The sequence below is a fragment of the Puma concolor genome, chromosome B4, assembly GCF_028749965.1.
Source record: "Puma concolor isolate L17-30 chromosome B4, mPumCon1.1.hap2, whole genome shotgun sequence".
Taxonomy (NCBI): Eukaryota; Metazoa; Chordata; class Mammalia; order Carnivora; family Felidae; genus Puma; species Puma concolor.
This window is the reverse complement of record NC_141673.1, coordinates 87,877,038-87,882,089: the sequence shown is the minus strand read 5'-3', so window position 1 is coordinate 87,882,089 and position 5,052 is coordinate 87,877,038. Positions and strand designations below refer to the sequence as shown.

The window sequence follows — 5,052 nt, the reverse complement described above, 5'->3', positions numbered from 1 at the left end:
AATGTATAATGTTGACCTATAAAGTAGCAAAAGTAATCAGGTAATTCTGATGAATGCCAAACTGTGAAATTACTCAACAAATGTTTATTCAGCCCACTTTGGTATTTCTTGATACTTTAGTGGTCAGAATTGCAAGAACATCTGGAAGAGGTTTATAGCTTCTAACTTGTATTTTGTTTGCATATGCACACAGTTTATTTTTTCGTCTAGCCTATAAACTATCTGACAAGGCTGTATGAGTCATCTCTGTAATTACCACATTATTTAAGCCATTTATCGAACACAACAGACATTCAATATATGTTATTAAATAAATGTATTCAGACGTGCCAGCCATGGTAGGGATCTGGCTAAAGACCATGGGGAGAGTTTTCTCACAGATTTGGGACCTGATTGGGGCTGGGGTGTTGAGGAGACGCCCCTCTGGTTTGACATATATAACGCCTTTCCCCCACTGAGAGAGTTGGTCTTCCAAAGGCCCTGCTTGCAATATGACAAAGCCAAAGCTGCAATCCAGAACACGTTGTACCCCAAAGATTGGATTAGAGTGAAATTTTATTCAGCCATTAATCTGGTCAGAAAGCTTTTGATCTGTTCAATCCAAACTTCAAGTCTACCTGTCAACAGTTTGTAGAGAAGTACATTGAACTACAGAAACTCGGAGAAACAGATAAAGAGAAGATATTTGTGGAAACAGAGAAAGTTTTATCAACAGAAGGTGTCATTTTAAGACAAGTAGGAGAAGCAAGGACTCAAAAGGAAGATAGTCATGTTTCCTGTGAATCTGAACCCACAGGTGCCAAACCTCAAACAGTATTGGGGTGGGAGGGTGGTAACAGCCTCTGGAAGAAGCTCCACAAGCCCACCATTTGGAAGAATCTGAATAACAGTCAAAGGGTCTCTCACCTCCCCAAAGAACAGGTATACCATGCATATTGACATCCAAACTGTAGCCACTAGATGAATGTTGAACTGTTTTTAACAGCTGAACTATGTCAATGTCTCTTGATCTCTAAGGCATTATGTTTGCCTTCTTTTAGTTCCTATTTCTAGGTTGTCATAAAGCTCAGTTTCATGGTTTGAATGAACTTTTATGTTATGACAGTATTAAATAAAGAATTCCCTGGTTGCTTGTAAAGTAAGTTTACTTTAAAATTGTAAATAGCACAAGGAAAACCTTATCAGTATGGTTTGATGGGACTCATTCTGTGTAGGTTTGCTTGGATTTTTGTGTTAACATGTGGGTTGGTTCTATTTAATCCTCTGGTGTCTCCCTCGTTTCTGGATCCTTCAGGCTTTTACTTGTGCATTACGGTATGTCCCCTGGGCCAGCTCTTTCTGTCTGCAGATCATCGTTACATTTTGCTATAGAATTATTGATCTTCAACTTGAGCAGCCAAGCTGACTTGTGCTTTGAGGTAAGAGTGAGAGCCTATCATTGATGATAGACAAAGGTCAAAACTATAACTTTACTCTCATAGATTGAGTATGCTGGAGATGATTAGCATAGGCCGAGCATAGTAGTTTGCTCAGTAAAGATTTGAATGAATAAGTGATTACATCCAGTTAAAGACTGAATGCAGATGACGTCTCTATTGATAACTGGATTGCCAACACGGAGCCAGTTAATTTAGATGCCGTTCTCCACCAGCATCCACCTGCCTCCCTGGTGTTGAGATGTGCTTATAAGACCTTACTAACTGTTCTGCTTTCCTCATTTTCATATCTTATACTGAATAAATGAAACATTCCTCTGAAAAAAAACATAAATGTATTCTATGAATAATGAACAAAAATGAATAAGTGAACTTTAATATAAAGCTATGATTTAATACAGTGTGATAAAGTTGATAGGGTGTGGCAGCTTATACCCCTTGTAAAACAGGGATAATAATTGTAGGTATTTATCAAAGAGTAGAAATAAAATATGCAAAGTAATTGGTCATCTTGGGTGTTCAGTCAGTGATAGCTGTCATAGCTATGGTAACTGTACACAAACAAAGGAATGATATGGTATGATAGTGGGTAATTTTGTTATTGATAGCAAGTAAAAAGGATATAAAAAGAGGCGGGTGGGGAGGTAAAGGTAGGTAACAAAGGTGAGCTGAAAACAATGTGGAGAAAACTTAAAAAAAACAAAAAGGAAATAGAATAATGACAATAATCTACACAAATCCTAAATAGGATTTGTATAACAAGATACCTTTCCTGCTCCACTAACCAATGATGCAAAGGCATTTGTCCTGCACAACCACCAGAACCATACAAGATGCAGGTTCTGAAAATCCATCCTCTGTGATGTGAAAAACATTCCTTTTGTTAGTTAGAACAAAGGTCATGATCAGTAAGAAGTGGCACACAAGTCCTAACAAGGAAATCACAGACTATATAGAAAAAGCACATCTGGTAGAGTTTACCTGGGTTGGAAGTAGGTTAGAAGAGCAGAAGCAAATTCTCAAACTTTTAAAGGATGGAATTTAAGTAGCCAGAAATGTCACCAGGTATTTTAGAAAAAAAAAAAAAAAAAAAACTACATAAAAATAGATTCAATACTTTGAAACCAAAGATTACCTTTATTAAAAGGAAAATTAATTTCGTCAAAAAATTATAGTAAAATTCTTTTTCCATCTTCATTTTGATTATCCTATAAACATGTGAATATGGGACCTATGTAACTGAATTGCTGAAATAATTAGTGTGAGCTTACCCGAGGGCTGGGGGCCTGTGGCCCCACACACATATAACTATGATAAAACTAGTTGTGATAATGGACTTTATTTTATTGAATACATGCCTCCACTTCCAGAAATATGAATGATATGAATAAGCAACAGGACTAGCCAAACTCCTACCCTAATTAACCCCCATACTTTCTATGACTTGAAATCCATAATTTTGCATTTTAAAGGGTTTTTAGTTCAAAAGTCCCTCAACAAAAGACAAATCCCTCTTGATAGGGAAATCCTGACCATCAACTAACACCCTACTTGAAGTATGATACCAGCTAGCTAATAACAAACCCTCAGAGAATGGAGTAGGCACCTAAAGACAGGAAAAAAGGTGGGCTGAGGGGAGGGAAGAGGGGGAGGGCTTGAGCTGCAAAGAAGAGAAAAGAGAAGAAGCAAGAGGAAAAGACATAAAAGGGTCCTGGTTACCTTACAGTTTCTCTGGTCAGGCTTTGGGACCTACATTCATTTGTAACCATTTTTTTGCACAGAGTTAGGCATGATCAGTATTGAAAGCACAGATTCTACTCTGGTTATAAAGGCCTTAAATGTTAGCCTGGGTCAGTGGGGTAGAGAAGGCTGACAGGATAAAACAGGGAAAAGAGCAAGACAACAGAAACCATTTGTTTCTCTGAAGCTTCCTCAGGCTTCCTCAGACAGTATTGGATCCTGGGGAACCCTTTTTCAAAGTCCCCCACCTACAAAAACAGAACTGGAAAGACACCTTGAAACAGAATCAAATTCTTTGAGTACCAGGACATTTGAAGTCAGTTTCTGGAGTTTTCTTTGAATTTGAATTTTAATTAGTAGATATCTAAACCCAGGAGATATTGTCTAAACATGTTTAACCTCCTTAATACCAAAGTAAAATCAAGCATTTAAAGGATGTCCTATCATTATGTTGAAAAACAAAAACTCACCAGGTCTCTGGAAGCTACTACAGTGAGGCTGCTGGTGTGGTGGGAAGGATAGGTTTTGGAATCACGCTGATCTTTGTTAGGATCCTGGTGCTTTTCAGAATTTTGAGTACACTTCTTAATTTCTTTAACCTCAATTTCCTCATTTACATATGAAAAAGATAATATCTGTTCTGCAGAGATGAAAGGATAGAGATAATACACAGAAAGCACTTAGTATATAATTATATCTGGATAGAGGCACCTGGGTGGCTTAGTTGGTTGGGTGTCCGACTTTAGCCCAGGTCATGATCTCACAGTTCATGGGTTCGAGCCCCCACTTCAGGCTCTGTGGTAACAGCTCAGAACCTGGAGCCTGCTTTGAATTCTGTGTCTCCCTCTCTCTCTGCCCCTTCCCTACTCATGCTCTGTCTCTCAAAAAAAAAAAATAAATAAACATTGAAAAAATTTTTTAAAATAATTATACCTGGATATACTACCTTTAGCAACTTTGAGCTGTGATTATTATTAGCTCAATTCCAGGATACAGCCTTGACCAGAGCATGAGGTATTAAACACTGCTACAGCTTCACTCTGTTCACGTTTGGCTGCACTTTGATTCTAAGATTTCCAAGTAAAAAAATAAGAAAAGAGTAAATTCAAATCAGGATGCTCAGGAGATCCTAACAGCTACAACTGAGAAAAGCTGCGAGTGTAGGATTGGTCTTCTAGAGCCTATTCGAATATAGAGAAGACCCGTTTGTTCTTCATCATCATGAACACCCTCATACAACAATCTAACGAACGCTTGACTGTGGCTGTTTTAACACATCATGTGCTGAGGTACTTAACCATCCTTTGCATCTACACATCTCTAGTACATGCTGCCCTTTTAGTATATTTGTGTTTAAGAGCAGAATCACCTAAAATGGATAACATGCTGCTCTACCAAATGAGCTTAGTCACTGTGACGAGTAATCTGAGCTGAATTGTTTTTCATCTATAATACAGGAAAGCATCAGGATAAAATGTTTACATATCTAAAAATTGTTATATCAATACAGTTACACTTTATTGCAAGTTTTATCTGGAACTTTGCCTCAGAAAACCTTAGGTATCATGACCTACACACCTCTTTTTCTAGCCTTTTCTAGAAATCTATATTTAAAACTTAATTTAGCTGATAGAAATACACATAAATGTGACCACAATTACCAGATGCAAATGAGACTTATTAACAGATTAAGATCCACCGTTGACTTAAGAGGTTAGCAAATGATCCATGTCCCAGCTGGAAAATAGAAACTTGGAATACAGTGTATCCTCTGCCCTTTCCTTATGTATGTAAACAATGTATTCTGTTCAGGTAAATATAGCAAAAGACAGTATAGCAAGATCAAAGATATGTTCTCTATTTCTGACATTGTAGC

At 37.5% G+C, this 5,052-nt stretch overlaps 1 pseudogene; it reads left to right on the top strand.

Annotated features, from left to right (window-relative positions):
- The first annotated feature begins 335 nt into the window (after positions 1 to 335).
- On the top strand, positions 336 to 953 carry LOC147579273 (small ribosomal subunit protein mS23 pseudogene; annotated as a pseudogene).
- Positions 954 to 5,052: the final 4,099 nt, after the last annotated feature.